Source organism: Phyllostomus discolor, chromosome 8 (assembly GCF_004126475.2).
Source record: "Phyllostomus discolor isolate MPI-MPIP mPhyDis1 chromosome 8, mPhyDis1.pri.v3, whole genome shotgun sequence".
Classification (NCBI taxonomy): domain Eukaryota; kingdom Metazoa; phylum Chordata; class Mammalia; order Chiroptera; family Phyllostomidae; genus Phyllostomus; species Phyllostomus discolor.
Window position 1 is genome coordinate 72,785,058 of NC_040910.2, and position 20,831 is coordinate 72,805,888.

The 20,831-nt window shown below is 45.6% G+C and overlaps 1 protein-coding gene and 1 long non-coding RNA gene across 2 annotated transcripts in view; both read right to left on the reverse strand.

Moving 5' to 3' along the window:
• The window catches only part of LOC114515347 (NACHT, LRR and PYD domains-containing protein 1-like), a 233,377-nt gene that overhangs the window by 130,747 nt on the left and 81,799 nt on the right, over nucleotides 1-20,831 (reverse strand). The window lies entirely within an intron of this gene.
• LOC114515349 lies at nucleotides 2,605-6,359 on the reverse strand. The gene is made up of 3 exons (XR_004904784.1): nucleotides 6,253-6,359; nucleotides 4,261-4,305; nucleotides 2,605-3,807 (listed from the first exon to the last, which is right to left on the reverse strand). It is a non-coding gene; the product is annotated as an uncharacterized LOC114515349 (long non-coding RNA).

Here is a 20,831-nt window from a genome sequence, read left to right on the forward strand (position 1 = left end):
GCTTTCATTCAGAATGGAAGGGCAGATAAAGTGCTTCTCAGATAAGGTCAAGTTAAAGGAGTTCATCATCACCAAGCCCTTATTTTATGAAATGTTAAAGGGACTTATCTAAGAAAAGAAGATTAAAAAAAAACATGTATAGTAAAAGGACAGGAAACTCACGATTATTAACAACCACACCTAAAGCAAAACCAAAAGAAACTAAGCAAACAACTAGAACAGGAACAGAACCACAGAAATGGAACACATGGAGGGTTAGCAACAGGGGAGAGGGAGGAGGAGAGAGGGGGAAAAGGTACAGAGAATAAGTAGCATAGATTGTAGGTAGGAAATAGACAGGGGGAGGGTAAGAATAGTATGAGAAATGAAGAAGCTGAAGAACTTATAAGTATGAAACATGGACATGAACTAAAGGGGGGGAAGTGGGTGGGAGAGGGTGTACAGGGTGGAGGGGAGTGAAGGGGGGAAATGGGACAATAGTAATAGAATAATCAATAAAATATATTTTTTAAAAAAGATGGAAGCTCAAACACAGTAACAGCACTGAGTCCAGACTGGGCTCCCTAGACTCAGGAAAGGAAGTCAGGGTAACAGTGTGGAGCCCAGGTGGGGCTGCTTTGGCTCCCTGGGCCAAAGGAGGTTTTCTGAGCTTTGGAGAAAGAATGTAAAATTATGTGCCTGAGTAAAAGTGGTAGAAGGTGAAGGGTGCACACTGGGTCTTTAGCCTTGAGGGTATTTATGTTTTTCTGCAGAAGAGAGTTTTAGGGGAGGTCTCAATCACAACATTCATCAGCTTCCCAGGTGTGTCCTATAATATGCTGATGCACCAAAGTGAGGAATAGTGGGGTGTGGGGTCATTCTCTGCTCAGCTTCCTCTCTATGTTGCATTTGTCTGAATATGATTGGACTTTTTAAATTCTCCTGATTTTATTCATCTTGGGGTTTCACTGTCACTAATGGCACACACTGGGTCTGTGCTATCTCTCTCCCTGACTAGGGTGATTCAAGGTACCCAGTGTCTGGTTGGGGAGGAGAGATGTGAACCATCTGCTCCAAAGTGGCTTTGGTTAGGGAGGGTAGGAACTTGTGATTTCTTATCTGGCTTTAATTGCTCAGCTGTTCATTTAACTGCTTTCTCTCTGTTTCCCTCATTCCACTGTCAAGGAGTTTTTCTAGGTTCTCACTGACCTGCCTCAACAGAGGTGGCGTGGCAGGAAAGGGAGGCTGACCCAGACACCCTGCCTGCCATGACCCTGTGAACCTGTGGCCCCGAGAGCCATCACAGCCCCAGCTGGGAGTTAAAACTTGGAGGACAGTGTCTGGGACAGGCCCCGAGCAACCAGGCCCCACCATTAGCTTCCTGTGGAGAAGAGCAGAGCTTCTTTAGGAGGATCTGGATTTGACCTTGAGAATGAAGTAAACTAGAATGTATACATGGGCTCTGTCCTGTGCAATGTGATGCCCAGTGCAAGGCAAATATGTTTGTCCTGAGAATGTTCTTCCATGCTTCTCATGCACTTACATGAGGGCTCTGGCTGTTTGGTGAGGAAATAAGCTCTGTGACATACTGGCATATCTTTTGTCTCCTAATAACATGAGGACTTCAAATTCAGAATGCGGTCATATTCCTGCCACATGTAGCAGAAAACTGCCCACAGGGCAGCTGGTCTGGTTTACATTTAAATAGCAATTCATTGTGCTGCTTCCTTGTCCTTGGAGGAGGAGTGCCAGAGTCCTGAGTGCAGAGTCCTTGTGATATTTCTGCTTCTGCACAGGCTCATCCTACCTGGGACCAGAAAGCAGCCAAAGCTCCCTGAATCTCAGGAAAAGAACATTCTTTTCAAGTACAGGTGTCCCGCTAAACCCCACATTCATTAGCAGACATCTCTGAGACTCAGATCCAAAGTTCAGGAGCTCCCTCAGTCCTAGGAAGATCCGAAGAGTCGGCTAAATGTGTGAGCATGTGAGCATGTGGCCTGAGCAACGTATCAGAGTCTACAAGGCGGCTCCAGTGCCTGGTGTTCGTGAAGCTGTCGGGACAGCTGTCACAGGGGTTGTCTTTTCCCTTCTTTAATGTTATTAATATTTTTTGATGTTTGTGCCCTAACCCCTTCTGATTTCTCTTTTGGGGTAGTTGTGGAGCATTGGGATATGCTGACCTCTGTACCCACCCAGTGAGCAGGGAAACTGAAAGATGATGCCTACAGCTCATTACATATTCTGCTGGAGCCGAACACTGAACCAACCTCATACATGTATGTCATTTAACCCTCATAACAAGCATCATAGTCAGGGAGGCCATAGAATAGAAACCTTTGGCTGTATGGTGGAGGGTAAGGAGAGTGGGTGAGGCCCAGGTAGGTGGCAGGAGAAGTGACTCTGAGGGAGGAGGGGGACAAAGTGGGGAGGGATGACAAACTTGGGCTGCTGTATATTGCAATGGGGTAAACTGAGTGGAGCTTTGCTCTCACCAGTTGAGAATGACATTGGTGCAAATGACTCAACACCAACGGGTTTAATTCTAAGATTACTGATTCACTGGGGCCAAAGGGGATAGCCTACTAATGGGAGAATTATTATTGGGTCAAGTCTTTGAATTCCATGAACAGTATAGTGGCCAGGAAGGGAATTAAAGGATATATTTGGGGAATGTCCTTTATCATTTACCTATTCATAAACCCTCACTTAACACCCACTATCTTCCAGGAACTGCCCTAGGCACTGGCAATAACCTGCTTAGACATGGTTCCTGTCCTCAGGATGCTTACCATCTAGTGTGGAGAGACCAGGAGAAAAGTTGTCGGGACAATGCCACGTGCTGAGTGTTCTGATGGGGTGGGGGACACAGGGTGCTCCGGGAGCACTGGGCAGCGGTGCCTAACAGCTGCAAGGACATGGAATGACTGTGCACAGCAGAAGTCATTGAAGTGAGGCCTAGACACCATTCCCCCTGCAGCCTCCTTCACCCTCTCCTGGCTCTAGGAATCCAGCTAAACTTCAACAACCACAAAGCACAACTTGAACTAACAGAAAAACCAAGCTCAATGTTGACAAGTAAAAAATATATGTTTTTGTCCTTATTTACAAGCTATTAAAACTTCCAAAATGTCCACTTCCATGGTCTGTCTCTATTAGAGGTACTAGCTGCATTTTCTCCCTAATTCTCCCCACATATCAGTGGCACAGAGAGGGCTCTCAGCCTGGCTGTGGTGGTCACTGGACGGGGAGTGTGGGTGAGGTTTCTACAAGGTTTGCAGGTGTCCTGCCAGCTGCACATGAACATTCCTGAGATGCTGCCATCCCACCTGGACCTCTGGCCTGTAGAAGCCAAGGGAGGCAGTCTGGGTGCCCATGGGGCATTTCTGGGCATGGACATGTAATGCCCAGCAAGTGTATCACCGATATTCCATAGCTTGATAATAGAAGGCAGGTCAGAGGCCAATTTGTTTAGAGGTGAAGAAACAGAGATCCTAAAAGCAGTCAGGAGAGTCAGGACTCACAGTGAGGTGAGGAGCCCTCATGGTTCTCCTCCATGGCCCCACCCCTCCCAGATATCCATAATCAGGTGAGGGTCAGACTCCTTCAGGGCTTGATAGAGTTTATCTTTGCAGTTCTTGTCCCAGGAGTTCCTGAAGCTGAATGGCATCCTCATCTTGGCTGGATTGGTGTGCTTAGCACGTACCTCCTGATACTGCTCACCGCTCAGCACCTGTCCATATAGCTTGTCCAGGACTCGGTCCACTGAAGTCACTCGAGCCACTAACTGCTCCCAATGCTGGTCCACAAAGTGCAGCTGAGCTGGGGCATCTGGGGGTGAAGGTGAGGTTGGCAACAAATAAAGAAGAGTTTCCACTACCACTACAGCCTCTACTTCTGATACCTCACCTCTAATTCTTCACTCACCTTCTCTGCCTCCCTGGGTGCCCCCACCCTGTGAAAACATGGATCACCAGATACATGGTCTATGCCTCTGCCCCCCTCATATCAGCTTCCAGCCCAGCCTTCTGCTGGAGTTGAGTGTGGGGTTGGGTTCATGATGGAGGCATTTGAGGTTGTTCTTTGGAAGGTGCCAGGATCTCCAAGGGCAAGATTACAGACAAGAAAGGATTTCTGCCCAGAGACACACTCCACTCTCCAAGGCCATATCCCTGGAAAAGTTTGCAAAAGATCCCTTCCTTTCTCTTCTCCCTCCCCTCCAGGAGCAGAGAGCACACCCCAGACCAGCCATGGCTCCTGTGGTCTCCAACAGCTGCTACTGACCTGTATGGAATGCAGGGACCAGAGTAGCTTCAGGTCTGAGGTCTCCTGGAGGAAAACAGACAGGAAGAAGCTTCTGTAACAGTGGCAGTTGTTGACACAAACAGGAAGCCTTTAAACTGCGACATGTGTCTCACTGCTGAGATTACTAGGTTCTTAGAACAAGCTACAGACTCATTCTAACAGAATTTAGGGAAAGATTGTAGGTGAGTCCATTGCTCAGGCATATGGGGAAATTGAGGCCCAGAGGCCGTGATAAGAGAGATAGAGAAAGAGAGAGGGAGGGAATAATTTCTACCTGAACACTGCAGACATGTTTTACTTTAATGTTGGCCTGAATGGAACCCTGGGGGAGGAATAACTGAGTCCTTGGTAGATAGTTGCAACTGTGGGATCTCATTTTCTGAGTTGAAGTTGACCTCCTTGTTCTTTTTTGGCCTTCTAGACTCGTACTGTTTTATTTTCTTTTTTAAAAAATTATTGTACAATTACAGTTGTCCCCATTTCCACCCAATTATGTTCCCCTGATGTACCCAGTAGACTTGCACTGTTTATTTTGGATTTTGGCATCACAATCAGAAATCAAGATCAAGAAAATCTTAGCACTGAGAATAATTTTTAATTTCAATTGAAAAACAAACAACAGTAATGAGGAGTGAAGGGCATTACAATTACTTGCATAAGGAGAAGATGCATGAGTCCATAGCAGCTCCTGTGGACACCACCTGGGAGTTTGGGCCACTCAAGTTCAGTGTGAGTGGACAGTGTGGGAGGTGGGCTCAAGCACAGGGAAGCTCCTGCTTGGTGCTGGGAGCACTGTGTCCGTGTGGTTGGAGAGAGAAGGAGTTCCATGTCCTCCATGCTGACTGGATGGTCTTAGAGTCCATCCAGACTCATCCTCAAATGGCCACATCTACTGAGCAAGGTGACTGGGATGACAAAGTTTTGAAAAACCAGAATATAAGAGGAATGATGGATGGGATTAGAGGTGTTTAACTTATACAGTAGGAGACTTAAGAGAGGCCAGGGTCACTCTGTAGGCATCTGAAGTTTTTCCTCTGGGGATGGAGTAAGAACCTCTGTCAGCTATAAGGGCCAGAACTAAGTCTGAAGAGAGGAAGACACTGGCTTACTATGAGAGAAAATAACAATATTACTCTATGTATGAAGAACTACAGCATGAGATAACATATTCAATACATCAGTAGTTTAATTTTTTCTTTAATAGTACAAGTTAGATATTATGGTCTTCATTTTATAAATGAGGAACTGGAGAGTCAAATGAGTTAAGTAATTTCCCCCAAATCACCCAGCAAGTAAGTGCCAGAGTGGGATTCAAACCGAGGTCTGATGCTGGGGCTGTTTTGTGCACACCTGTGAATGTGCCCAAATGAGACTGAGTAAAACCCATTCCCTTTTTCCACACAGGGAAGCTGTGGTAGCAGCTCAGGAGGCAGATCCAACTTCTATTTCAACAGTAGAAAAGTGTTAGTTGTACCTTAAAGAAATGTTTAGGGTACATTCTTGTGGGAGTCAGTGCTCATTTAAGGATTGTAAAGTGTGGTTCATTTCTGAAAATTTATTATTTAATTCTTGTCTACCATGAGGAAGCTTAAGGACCCTGGGTAGAGTATCTGCTCTTGCCAAACTTGGCTTAATTCATACAGTCATATTATCATCCCATTCTTATTCTTTCAACTCACATCCATCCATTATGAGAAAATTTGCCAGAGGCTTTATGGGTATCAAACTATGTTAATACAGGGCAGTGTGGAGACATGAAGGTGCATGGGAGGGGGAATGGAGTTCAGAGTCAGATTATCTTCAGTTTAAATTCTAGTCATGCTATTTTTATGTAACTAGAAATTTTAACTTCTCTGGGCTATTCTCATCAGCAAATTGGAATAATATAAACTCTTTTTCTCTCTCTCTTACACACACACACACACACATTATAACTACTTTCTGAGCTCCCTGCATTTATCTTGACTTTACCTGGTTTCACCAAGGCCTCCCACACCAGAGTTCCATCTTCTTTGTGTCTTAGGTACAGCCTGATCTTTGACCTCAAATGCCCAACATGTAACTCAGAGAAAAGCTGGGTTTCCACAGGGCTCTGATAGCACAGCTCCAGTTCCTATAGGAGAAGATATCATGTGAGGAGCCACCATTCATCCTGCAAGTCAGGTCTCTTCCCACCTGACATCTTCTTGGTCCTGCTCAGCCCCAGGGAAACTCTTAGATGGTCTGTACTGAAATTAATCACCAACTCAGGCTCTACTCTTTTCCTCCTTTCCCACCAATTCTGACCCAGAAGAAAGAGGACACAGCTGGGTGCCCCATGGAAGAGTCAGGACTCATCCGCAGTGTAGTGCTCACACACCCTAAACCAGATCTTTCTCCCTTCGTCTCCCCCATCATGACCCCAAATCCTCATTTCTCCAGCCCACAGCCTGTTTTCTCGATGGATCCTGAGAATTTCAAACCTGTTCCCTCTGTAGTTAGCCTGAACTCATTAGATGACACTGCCACCCACTGAGCACTCATGTTCCTACTTAAGCCTCATACCTACCTCCTACCTTTCTCTCCCAACAGGACGACTCTACCAAGTCCTGTTGGCTCTACCTCCAACCTGTTCCTGAATCCATCAACTAATCTTTATCTCTGTGGGGGGAGAAGGGCCAAGACCCTTTTCCTCAATGGCCTTTATTGTGTTCCTTTACACAGGAATTCAGGTAAAGCTCATTACTCATTGCTGGGAAGTAAAGATAAAATAACAAGGAACTCTGAGGGCCTATTTTGAGTCAGGGTCAGATAGCTAAAGAGCTGTAAAAACTTTAAGGAACAAATTTACTTATTCCTTGGACCCTTATCATTCAATTGAGAGCATTCTAAACAAAGCAGTTTTCACAGGATTTTTACATATTCTTTCTTAGGCCTGATCACCCGGGGAACCTGCCCTTTCCAGCACAGGGCTGCATCACCCTCTGTCATTGTTTCAGGCTTAGGTGGAGCAAGAGAAGTAAGGCAGCCAAGAGATTAGGGGATTTTCTCGCAGACAATGAGGACTCAGGCTGTGTCAAAGCCGAGGGGGGAGGATCCATCATCCCCTTTTGCTGTAGCCCCCAAAGTCCTTCCTCGGAGGCCTCCCACGTGATCGTGTCTGTCTTAGATCGTTCCCCCCTTGGGGAATCTTACCCGTCATTGGCTAACCGACCAAGCATTGGGGGCCAGGCAGAGTGAAGTAAAAGGAGCAGAAGTGGTGCTCCTGCCAGGGACATAAGCTTTTGTCTCCTTGGTGGCTTATGGTCCAAGGTCATTCCCTCAGCCTTAGCCTAGGCGAGGGTTACAGCTTCTGATACCAGGTAGGGCGGTTCCCAACACATCTCCACTGCTACCTCCCAAGTCAAGCCTCCATCAGCTCCTGCCTGCCCTATACCAATAGCCTTTTGACTTTCTGTTTTCACTCCTAACTTCTTATCACTCATTCTTACCCAGCAGCCAGAAGCATCTGCATGAAACTAAATAGCTCTCGTATTACAAGTCAGACCTCTAAGAAATTGTCATTACACGTGGAAGAAATTGCCAAACTCTACACCAGGGCAACATGATCGATGGGCCCCAGGAGACCTCTGTCTGTTGTGTGACCCCATCCACCTCCTCTCTTTGCTGCAGTCATTGAGCTCTGCCACACTGACCTCCAATTTGTCACATGGAGGTGTCAAGGGTGCCTGCTCCTCTACTTCTGTTCCTGTAGGACTCTACCACAGATGTCCCCCCACCAGAACCCTTCTTGTCACTCTTACACACTCTTACAATCTGGCCCATGTGCAGGGCCAGATTATGGTCTCAGCTCAGATGTGGCTACCTCAGTGACACCTCCCAAGACACAACTTCCCAGATGACCTGGTGTATAGTAGCCTGAGTTACATTCTCATATGGTCTGCTGTGTTTTCCCACAGTGCTTTATGTTTTTTGTCACTAATCCTTCAATTATTTATTTAGGGCTCAATCTACCAGGGTGTCATGATCCCAAGGGCCGGGCCTTCTCTGTCTTGTTCAGTGACTGTCCCAACTGCAGCCAGCATGTCCGGGCCTTCTCTGTCTTGTTCAGTGACTGTCCCAACTGCAGCCAGCATGTAGTTGGTAGTGGGTAAACGTTTGTTGATTGACTGAGTCATGTCTCTCCTCCCTTGTTAACAACCAACACAGCAGAAAACTGTAGGGTATTCATCCTTGGATTCATGTGTCCCCAATGGAAGGACACACATTACTCCCTCCTGACCACTGCACATCCACTCCATCTGCCATCTCCACTTAGGAGAGTTTGAGGACTCATCTGAGAACAGGAGGGAAAAGATTGATGCTGGTTCCATTACAGACTGTCTTTCAGTGGGCGCTCTGACCCTGAGCAGCATAGTCTGGGCTGCGGTGAAAATGGGGATATCACAGCTGAGTGTCCAGTGTCCAGACTGCCTCCACCTCTGGTGAGAAGTAGAGACAGAGAGGACAAAGGCAGCCCCCGAGGTCCAGGAGCTGGTCTGATGCTCACAGCTGGACCTCAGTGTTGTTAAAATGAATCTGTGCTGCCACCCTGGCCGTGCTGTCCTCCTGCTGGACACACACAATCTCCAAGTGTCCCTTTCAGACGGGGTGCTGTGCAGGCCACAGAATGACAAACACCATCCCACCGCTCTGAACTTGCGACTGCTGCTTCATAAATTATGGTTTGTGCTGGCTGAGTCTGTCCTCCCCAGAGACAAAGTCACTGAGGCTCTCAACGACTGAATTTCCCTGCCCTCTGACAACAGCAGGTTGAGAGCAAACCCCCATTTCCTTGGAACTTCCCCCAGGTTACCCAGCCATGTCCCAAATCAGAAATAGGTTCTTCCTGAGACCCTGTCCTGAGAGGCCCAAGGTTCCCATTGGTGCGTGTTCTCAGGCTGCAATGAGAACGGACCAAGTGTGTTCACTATGGGTGTGTTCCTGGCGCTTGTACTTGGAGAGCATCGATTCTCTGGAGTCCAACCCTTCTCAGTTCCCCTAAGTCCACCCTGTTCTTGTTCTTGTCCTGAATGTAATCCTTACTCCTACCAGCTGTCTTTTTCCCAATCTTTGAAGCCTTCCCTCTCACCCCAAATCCCACTAGCTGTCAGCTGTACCCCAACTGGGCCTGTCCTGGGAAAGCCTGAGACCTGCCCCAGAGCTATTTCCAAGCATGGTCTCTGACCTCAGGGAGGGGGAACATTGGGGCTGCTCACCTGAGAAATTACTTCCATCTCCTGTGAAGCAGACACAGTGTATCGGGAGCCCACATAGAGTGAGCTCAGCGGAGGTGGCTTGTGTAGTAGCACAAATTGGAACTTTTTTTCTTCATCATCTATGGCCTGAGGAGCACAGAGAACACTGATCAGGGAGGACGGTCTGCATCTGGCTCAGAGATTCTGCCCTGTGGAATCCTGTCCGAGCAAAGTGAGGTGGTGCTTCCACAAGTTTCTGTGTACAGAGGAGGCTATACCGTCCATGGCATATTGATGCCCTGCTTACCTGCACCCCCCACACCCCGCCCCACCCTGACTGCTACCTGGAGAGGCCCACAGTTTGCCTCTGCCATGTGCAGGGCCAGATTATGGCAAGGCTAGAAAAGAAGTGAGGATAGAGGAAGGAACAGTTCTGGGTATGGAACCCTCCCATCCTCTGACCCTGGAGAGAGGCTGATGAAGTGTGAGTGACGCCTGATGAGTGATGTGTCCATGGTGAGTGAGGGAGCAGTGAACCTGGCTGAGGGAGGCCTTAGGGGCCCAGGAGACCAGTCCATGGCTAAGGAGGGGCAGGATTACTCATCTCTTTAAATTTTCCTGCTCTTAAGAGGTTAATCCTTATGCCCAGCTGACCCATCTAGGGGGCTGTGTGGGTGCCTGTCATGTCTCTGTCAGCCCACTCTGGCCTGGCCTTTCTGGTTTGGTGCCACCTTGCGAATGGAGCAGTCATTGGGAATCAGGTAGAGGTGGAAGGTCACTTCCTCATGCTGCAGGTGATGGTAGAGCAGCACATTGGAGGTGATGGGAATGGGCAGGACAGCGTGGATAATTCTCAGTAGAACTCCGATGGGGGAGAAGCTGGGGTTCTCCAGGACTGCGTAGTGGGGCTCCACCCTGGCTGGCTTCTCCAGGACTATCCCCTCCTGTTTCATGTGGGCCACTTGGAACCAGGACATGTCCATATTTTTTCCTGAAAAGAATGAATTTGAGAAACAAGGATTTAATGCCCTCATGGAGTCAGGCTTTGCAGGGGAGGTGTGGTCCTCAGGTGCAGGCTCAGTGGCCTCCCAGAGGAAACCAGCTAGGAGAGGTGGAAGGACTGGGCCTGGTTTTTATTGGAGCTGCTGGCACAGGTTCTCTAGAGAGGGAGCGCCTCTGATAAACCCTCAATATAAACCTATATTCAATCCCTGGTCCTGGATCTGGGAAATGTATTGACCCATGGTTACCTGTGCTGGATTCTGAAACAATGAGGTCTATTGAGTGAAGTTTGCAGGCTGACTTCTCACAGGTAGAGAAAAGCAAGGAGAAACTAGAGTGGGGAATGGAGTGTACATGGCTAGTGTACCTTTGTGGAGCATTTGTGGTGAACCCTTCAAATCCTTCTCTTCTAGAAAGAACCAGCTCCGCCCTCATTGTGTGGGTCTTGGCAGGACTCAAGCTTGGTCTTCCACTTGGGAAGCTGCAGCCACCATGAAAAAATGACACAGGTGTGTGACCAGGACTTGACTAAGTGAATGCTCCTAACCAGGACCTTGATCTGGAGGTGGTAACACACAGGTAAAAGGACAGAGGTTCTTTTGGCAGCAGCCATGGATTCAAGAGTCCTGGAGTCACCGTGGCAGGAGGGATCTGCAGGGGCTGTGTCTGCAGCAGATGTCTCCCCATTTTACTTGTGACAACCTTGACTTCTCAGTATTTTTGTTCACCACCTTTTTTTTTCTTTGTCTGGTTGCCTAGTCATTTGCTATGACTGTGAGCTATTCAATATACTATCTAGGCATTCCTTCTCTGAGTAAGTCAGCAGTTTTGGTTTCTTTGACTGCAGCCTAGATCTCTGACCAGTGCACCAGGTGTGAACCTTGATGCCACAGGGAGAGCTGGAGGGATGAAGGCTGGTAGTGGGAGAGACACTGGCCCAGGTGTCAGGAGTCCTGTCTCCATCCTTGCATTGCCAGGAGACTGCTACATTGCAGGAAGTTTATGGACATCTGAGGGATATACAGGAAAGGTCACAGGCACTCATTCTGCATGGGCACCAATGGGAACATTGCTGATTTAATTGCCTGAGGGGCTGTGGAGACTGCTACTCAAGTTTTCTCATTTATTAATTGCTTTTTTGTGTGTGAAAAATACTACTACTGTGGTGTACACCGCCTGATGAAATGCAGAAGAATTTACCTCTTATCTCTCCAAGCAGAACAACTGTCATTACCATCTTTCCCTGTCTCATAAGTCTTTCTCTGTAGCAGCACCTCTTCCTGTTTCCATCACAGCAAGGAGCTTTGTCTCCTGTCTTTCCCATGCTGGTTTGAATGGCCACAAGCCCCAGCAGACCTTTCCAAGAACTGCAGCACAAGATCCCTGCTAGCAATGCAGCATCCCTGGTTTACCGCTCCCTTTTTGTTTCAGCACTGAGGTTGCTTCTATGATAAACCGTCCTGCAGTGTACATGTTTCTGCAGAGAACTTTTCCATTTCCCTTGGGGTAGCACCTTGGAATCGATAAATCCCAAGAGAGGCAAAAGGTGTGTGAAAGGATGTGAACATTTCTGTGAGTTGCCATATTTTGCACAGTTGCTTCTCTAAGAGGTGGTGTACTTGACATTGCCATGGTGACACTCAGTGGATGAGGTCGCTTTGCTCTCCAGGCAATGAGAACGTCCTCAGGTGTCAGATGGAGGAATTTAAGCCTTGAGCCCTCCGGAGCCTTGGGCGAGAGCTCTACACTCTGACCACAGTCTGAGGCCCTTGCAGGCACTCTGTGCCTTGCTACTGTTGGCTGAATTCTAGAAGGTGCTGTGTGTGCATCCACCTGGCTTTCTTGCTGTGGTGACCAACTGTGTGGCTTGCCTGGGACTGAGAGGGTTAAGAACTTTATGTAGGATCTCACCAAAGAAGTTACAAAAAAGTCAGCCAGTGCCCAATTCCTAAATGAGGCCACTGTTGGGCCCTGAGGTCTTTGTTTCCAGGAAAGCAGCAGCTTCAGCCAAGGCAGAGGCAACAGGGAAACCTCGAAAGGACTTGGTTTTCTGGCTGGGCCTGGCTCAGTGAGCTGCAATGAGACTCTGCATTTTTGTGCAGTATCCTAAGAAAACAAGTCCTGTCTGGTTACAGGGTGAGGCCCAGAATGTGGCCTAGAGAAAGCTGGTGGACATGGGCTTGGGCAGACCCCAGTGAGTGTGCATGGATCTGTTTTTCCTGGTGGTCACATATCTGGGTTAGAATCCCACCTCTGGTCCAGCACCTTCACCTCTCTGTGCTTTGATTCTTCTTTTGTATAATGAGGGAAGCCATAGTTTGTAACTCACTGTGTCATTAGGAAAATGAAGATGATATGAATATTCATGGAGCGGCCTTGCACGATATCAGACAAAGAGTGCTCAGTAATTGTCCACAGTTGTAATCAGGAGCCAAGTCTCAGGGGCCATCAAAGGAAAGTGCCACCACTTGGTGAATTCATTCCTGTCCTGATATGACCTTCAGTCCCAAAAGCTTAGGCTCAGTTCCTTGTGTTGGACAAGTTCTTTTTACTTGGGCAAATCTCATTTCTCAGGCCAATCAGATGGAGGTAGAAGGCTGAGCAGGGCAAGGCTAGGGTGTCCTCATCACAGGGAGGGGCCAGCTCACCCACCCTTGAGACAGTGGTGTGACTGGGGGGCTGGGAGCAGGAGCTGAGGCACATTCGTCCTCTCAGACCCTGTTGTTATATTTTGGCTCCAGGCCTTACACACAGGAGGTCTGTCCTCCTGGAACACCCTGGTGTGAGCAGGAAGTGGTGGTATAGCCCCAAGCTTCCCAGGCCAAGAGTAGGCCAGGTTCTCTCAATGATGGTCAGAGCTGAACATAATGACTCCATTGGCCAAGTGTCTGTGTCCTGAAAGGGCCCTGGAGATGTCCAGGCCAAAGTGCCTTTGACACGTTATAGAAGGAGCAGGATGTTTGTTGTGGAGGCTTATTCATCAGTCTATAGATGGTCAGGTGGGAGGAAGTTACCTGTCTCAGCTTGTTGTCAGAGCCCTCAGCACCTGCTCCTCAACTTTCCCCTGTGAATGGGCCTCTACAGTGCCTGAGCTACCTTATGCCTCCCTCCCCACTGTTTACTCCCAAGTCTTCCCCAGTTAACTTTTCCTAGTGATGCTGTCTGTCAAGCCAGACACCCCCGGACCCTTGAGTCTCTCCCCTGGGGACTGGCCTCTGCTCCTCCTGAGGAGCAGCTTGAATTGATCACTAGACCTTGTGGCTTCAACACAGGAGCCTCCCCTGGGTCTGGACAGCTCTTTTCTTTAGTTTTTCATCTGTTTTTCTTTCTACTAGTTTCTGAATGATTGTCCTTAATACATATATTTTTTGACTGAGGACTCGAATATTTTAAAGTGTATACTTAAATTCTGAAGTAAATCAATTCCTATACATAGAAGTGATACTAAATATATTTAAATACTGGAGTGGAAGCATAATTAATACATCAGTCTATAGAGTCACATGCTGCTTAACCACAGGGATGCACTCTGAGAAATGCACTTTTTGGCAATTTTGTCATTGTGTGAACTTCAGAGAGTGCACGTGCACAGACCTAGATGGCACAGCCTGCTGCACAGCTAGGCTCCAGGGAAGGCCTCCCTCGTATATGTCGTCTGTCAATGAGCAAATGGTTGTTATAGGTGCACGACTGTAAATGAAACATTAGAAATATATCTTCCTATATTACCTAACCTATGCATATCATAAGGGTGCTTACCTTATGGCATAAGCTAGAACATGGATTGTTTAATAAATCATTCTATCATAATTCAATAAAGTTCCTGTCTGAGTCCTGATTGACAGGGGAACCGCATCAGGTCCTTCTCACTGTGGCACTAAGTTGACAGGCATGAGGCGTCTGGCAGCCAGCACTGGCTGGCTGTGCATCTGATGTCTCTCATGGCCTGGACTGGACAGCCTGAGCCGCAGCTCCTGCCCCCAACACTGCTCCTGCTGCCCATGGGCTCAGACTCTGCTGCCCACTCCGGGGGAGGAGCAGAGATGCTGCCTCAGCCACCCTGTCTGTGCTGGCACAGGCGCAGACTCCGTTCTGTGCTTCTGTGGGCAATACTGCGCGTTGTTGTCAGGTCACTTGTGGTCTCAAGAAACTGGAGGATTCCTCTTTCCTGATGAGTCCAGAAGTAATTCAGCACTTTAACCAGGAGGGCAGGGGTAGTGCTGCCTTCACCTCCTTGTGAATGACACTAGGACCTTCGGGTGCTTCAGCACTCTTACTTGCTGTTGGTGTTGGCTTTTAGTTCTCTCTGTTTTTAAATACCCCCGCCCCCCCCCCACTTTGGACATTGTTATTGCTGCTTTATCTCCCAGTCTTTGGTTTGGGTTATCCAGATGTGCCTCGGACGTGTGTTGGTGGATCATTTCATCTTGCATCTCACACCTTCCACATGGGGTCACTTTCCTTTTTCCTGAGAAACATCCTTTAGGATTCCCTTAGTAAGGATTTGTTCGTGGAAAGCTATCTTGGCTTTGGTTTGTTTGCAAATGTCTATTTTTCACCTTCTTTAAAAATTTTTTTAACTAATTTTTTTGGGATGTCAATTGTTAATAGGATCAAATAGGTTTCAAGTGTTCATTTCTGTGATAATAAACCATATATTGCTCTGTACACCAACCACCTACAGTCAAACCATCTTGGTCACCAGATATTAGCCCCTTGCACCCCCACTCCCTTGCCTTTGGCAACCACCACACTGCTGTCTGTGTCCATGAGTTTCAGTGTTATATCCCACATGTGAGTAGGGTCATATGGTTCTTAAATTTTTATGACTGACTTATTTCACTTAGCATAATATTCTGGAGGTTCATCCACGTTGTTGCAAATGGCAGTATGTGTGTTTTCTTGTGGCTGAGGAGTATTCCATTATGAATATGAGCCACATCCTTTTCATCCAGTCCTTCATGAAAGGACACCTTGATTGTCTCCCTGTCTCGGCCACTGTGAATGATGCTGCAGTGACAGAGGTGTGCACATGCCTTCATGAATACATGTGTTGGAGTTTTCGGGTAGACAGGAGGGGGATTGCTGGATCATGTGGTAACTTTATTCTTAAATTTTTGAGGAACTGACAGACTGTTTTCCACAGTGGCTGTACCAGTCTACATTCCAACCAGCAGTGAATGGGGGTTCCATTTTCTCCACGTCTCTAACACTTGGTATCTCTTGTCTTGTTGATAACAGCCACCCTAACAGAAGTGAGGTGGTATCTCATTGTAGTTTTGATTTGCATTTCTCTAATAAATAGACAGTGAGATTGTACATCTGCTCTGTTTTTAAAAAGATTTTATTTATTTATTTATTTTAACATATTTTATTGATTATGCTATTACAGTTGTCCCATTTCCCCCCCTTCACTCCCCTCTGCCCTGCACACCCCCTCCCACCCATATTCCCCCCTTTTAGTTCATGTCCATGGGTCATATATAAGTTCTTTGGCTTCTACATTTCCCATACTATTGTTACTGCCCTCCCGCCCCGTCTATTTTCTACCTACCATCTGTGCTACTTATTCTCTGTACCTTCCCTGCCTTTCCTCCTCCCATTCCCCTGTTGTTAACCCCCCCATGTGATCTCCATTTCTGTGGTTCTGTTCCTGTTCTAGTTGTTTGCTTTTGTTTTAGGTGTGGTTGTTAATAATTGTGAGTTTGCTATCATTTTACTGTTCATATTTTTTATCTTCTTTTTCATAGATCAGTCCCTTTAACATTTCATATAATAAGGGCTTGGTAATGATGAACTCCTTTAACTTGACCTTATCTGAGAAACACTTTATCTGCCCTTCCATTCTGAATGATAGCTTTTCTGGATAGAGCAATCTTAGATGTAGGTCCTTGCCTTTGATGACTTGGAATACTTCTTTCCAGTCCCTTCCTGCCTATAAGGTCTCTTTTGAGAAATCAGCTGACAGTCTGATGGGGACTCCTTTGTAAGTTACTGTCTCCTTTTCTCTTGCTGCTTCTAGGATTCTCTCTATAATTTTAATCTTGGGTAATGAAATTATGATATGCCTTGGTATGTTCCTCCTTGGGTCCAACTTCTTTGGGACTCTCTGAGCTTCCTGGACTTCCTGGAAGCCTATTTCCTTTGCCAGATTGGGGAAGTTCTCCTTCATTATTTGTTCAAATAAGTTTTCATTTTGTTGCTCTTGCTCTTCTCCTTCCAGAACCCCTGTGATTTGGATGTTGGAATATTTAAAGTTGTCCTGGAGGTTCCTAAGCTTCTCCTCATTTTTTTGAATTCTTGTTTTTTCATTCTTTTCTGGTTGGATGTTTCTTTCTTTCTTCTGGTCCACACCATTGATTTGAGTCCCAGGTTCCTTCCCATCACTGTTGGTTCCCTGTACATTTTCCTTTATTTTGCTTAGCATAGCCTTCATTTTTTCATCTAATTTGTGACCAAATGCAACCAATTCTGTGAGCATCCTGATCACCAGTGCTTTGAACTGTGCATCTAAGAGGTTGGCTATCTCTTCATCTTAGTGTTATTTTTTCTGGAGCATTGATCTATTCTTTCATTTGGGCAATTTTTTTTTGTCTTGATGTGCCTGTTATGTAATGAGGGGCTGAGCTTTAGGTGTTCACCAGGATGGGGCAGCCCAGTTGCTGGGTTGTAATGCTGTGTGTGCGGAGGTGGTCCAAGAGGGAACAATGGCACTTGTTCCACTCTCTAACAGATTTCAGTCACTTCCTCTGTTTCTCAAAAGCAAATTGGGCTCTGGGTCCTTCTGGTACTGATTCCTGTGTGGGTGGGTTTGTGTACATTCTAGGACCCTGTGGGTCTCTTCAATGAGCTCTCTTGTGAGGCTGGGAGTTTCTCCCACTGCCACAACCCCCACAGGTGTTTTCAATCAGTGGTTTTAGGCTTTATTTTCCCTGCACTAGAGATCTGGGTTGTGCGGTCTGTCTCACTCCCCAGTTGTTCCTCCCAGTTTACCTGCATGTGAATGTGGGACCACCTGCTCCACCAGCTGCTGCCACAGCCTTTCCAGCCAGCTGCCGCCTTGTGAGCCCTGCTTCACAATCCAGCACTGGGTCCTCCAGCCACCGCCTTGCCTGTCCTGGTCCTCCACCCACTGCTCTGCCAGGAGTCCTCTCTGCACACCTGTCTCCACCCCTCCTACTGGTCTGGATGAATGTGTCTTCTTTAACTCTTTGGTTGTTGAACTTTCACATAGTTCAACTTTCTGTCAGTTCTGATTGTTTTTTTGTTTGTTTGTTTGTTTGTTTTTAAATCATTGTTGTCCTTTTGGTTGTGCAAGGAGGCACACTGTATCTACCTATGCCTACATCTTGGCCGGCAGTCTATTTATTTATTTTGAGAGAGGGGAAGGGAAGGAGAAAGAGAGGGTGAGAAACATCAGTGTGTGGTTTCCTCTTGTGCGCCTTTTACTGGGGATCTGGCCTGCAACCCAGGCATGTGCCCTGAGTGGGAATTGAACTGGTGACTCTTTGGTTCACAGGCTAGTATTCAGTCCACTGAGCCACAACAGCCAGGGCAGTTGTACATCTTTTCATATATCTGTTGGCCATTTGTATGTCTTCTTGGAAGAGGTGTCTGTTCAGGTCCTTTGCAAATTTTTCATTTGGATTGTTTGTACAGCCCCATTCATTGATTTTTGCATTTACTTCCCTTGCTCTTGGGGTCAAATTCATAAAATGTTCTCAGTGACCAAGGTCAATTTAGTACCTAATGTTTTCCTCTATGTAATTCATTGTTTCAGATCTTCCATTTAGTCTTTGAACTATGTTGGATTAATTTTTGTACTTGGAGACGCACTGTAATCTGTTTTCATTCTTTTGCATGTGGCTTTCCAATTTTCCTGGAAACATTTATTGAAGAGGCTTTCTTTTATCCATTGTAGTTTTCAGGCTCCTTTGTCAAAACTACCTGCCCGTACACCTGTGGTTTTATATCTGGTTTCTCCATTCTGTTCCATTGATGTCTCTGTGTGTTTTTCTTATAATACCATGCTGTTTTGAACCTTGTAGCTCTGTAGTACCATTTGAAGTCAGTAGTGTGATACCTCTGGCTTCATTCTTTTTTCTCAGAATTGCTTTGGCTATTTAGGATGTTTTGTGGTTCCATATAAATCTGATGGCTTTTTATTTTATTTATTTAAAAGATGACATTGGGATGTTGATGGGGGCTGCATTAAATATGTATATTGCTTTGAGTAATATGTCCATTTTAACTATGTTGATGCTACCAACCCATGAACATGGAATATCTTTCCATTTTGTTGTATCTTTTTCAATCTCTTTTAATATGTGTACTTTTCAGTATCTAGGTCTTTTACAACCTTTGTTATTTTATCCCCAGGTATTTTATACCTTTGTTGCAATTGCAAAAGGAATTCTTTTATTCTTTCCTTTTTCTGAAGTTTCCTTGTTGGTGAACAGGAAAGCAGTGGGTTTTTGTCCATTGATTCTGTATCCTGCCACTTCACTGTATTATTATTATTTTTTGTCACTCCCAATAGTTCTTGATGGAGTGTTTGGGGTTTTCTCTGTACAGAATCACGTCATCAGTAAAAAGTGACAGTTTTGGTCCTTACTTCCCAATTTGGATGCCTTTTATTTTTTTCCTCTTGCCTTATTGTTCTGGCTAAGACTTCCAGAACTATGTTGAATAAAAGTGGTGAGAGTGGCATCCTGGTCTTGTTCCTGATTCTGGAGGGAAAGCTTTCAGTTTTTCACCATTGAGTGTGATATTGGCTGAGTGTTTGTCATACATGGCCTTTATTATGTAGAGATATATTTCTTCTATTCCTATTTTGTGGAGTGTTTTAATGATAAATGGATATTGTGCCATATCAAATGCTATTTCTGCATCTATTGATAAGACCATATGATTTTATCCTTTCTTTTGTTAATGTGTGTATTTATTTTTTTTAATGTGTGTATTATACTGATTGTTTTGTATATGTTGAACTATCCTTGTATCCCTGGCATGAACCCAACTTGATCATGATGTATTATTTTTAAGTGTATTGTTGCATTTGATGTGCTGGTATTTTGTTTAGAATTTTTGCATATGTACTTATCAGAGATATTGGTCTGTAGTTTTCCTTTTTTGTTATCCTTGCTAGGTTTTGGTATCAGGGTTATGGTGGCCTCACACAACATGTCAAGAGGTATTGCCTCTTCAATTTTTTGGAAGTGTTTGAGAGGATAGATTTTATTTTTTATTTTTTAAAAATTGATTGATTGACTTTCCCTATTATCTGGTGTTTATTTTTCAATTAGTTAGAATTATATAGTAAATTAGATTTTTAAGTATATTTTATTGATTATGGTATTATACTTGCCCCAATTGTTCTCTCCCCTTGAGCCCCCTCCTCCCTGCACTCTCTCACCCTCCAGCACTACACTCCTTTCTTAGTACATGTCTGTGGAAGTTCATGTCCATGGGCCGTGCATATATGTTCTTTGGCTTCTACATTTCCTATACTATTCTTACCCTCCCCCTGTCTATTTTGTACAACCATTTATGCTTCTTCTCCCCTGTACCTTACCCGCCATTCTCTACCTTCCCCCTCCCCACTGATAACCCTCCTTGTGACCTCCATTTCTGTTATTTTGTTACTGTTCTAGTTGTTTGCTTAGTTTTTGGTTTTGTTTTTTAGGTTCACTTGTTGATAGTTGTTAGTTTGTTGTCATTTTACTGTTCAAAGTGTTTGATCTTCTTCAATTTTTTTAGAGAAGTCCCTTTGACATTTTGTGTAACCAGGGCTTAGTGAGGATGAACTCCTTTAACTTGACCTTATCTGAGAAGCATTTTATCTGCCCTTCCATTCTAAATGACAGCTTTACCAGATAGAGCAATCTTGGATGTAGGTCCTTGCCTTTCATGACTTGGAATACTTTTTTCCAGCCCCTTCTTGCCTGCAAGATTTCTTTTGAGAAATCAGCTGATAGTCTTATGGGAACTCCTTTGTAGGTAACTCTCTCCTTTTTTCTTGCTGCATTTAAGATTCTCTCTTTACCTTTAATCTTGGGAAACTTAATGATGGTGTGTCTTGGTGTGTTCTTCTTTGGGTCCAATTTCTTTGGATTCTCTGGACTTCCTGGAAGTCTATTTTCTTTGCCAGATTGGGGAAGTTCTCCTTCATTATTTGTTCAAGTAAGTTTTCAATTTCTTGCTCATCCTTTTCTCCTTCCAGCACCCCTGTGATTCGGATGTTGGAATGTTTAAAGTTGTCCTGGGTGTTCCTAAGCCTCTCCTCATTTTTTTTGAATTCTTGTTTCTTCATTCTGTTCCGGTTGAATATTT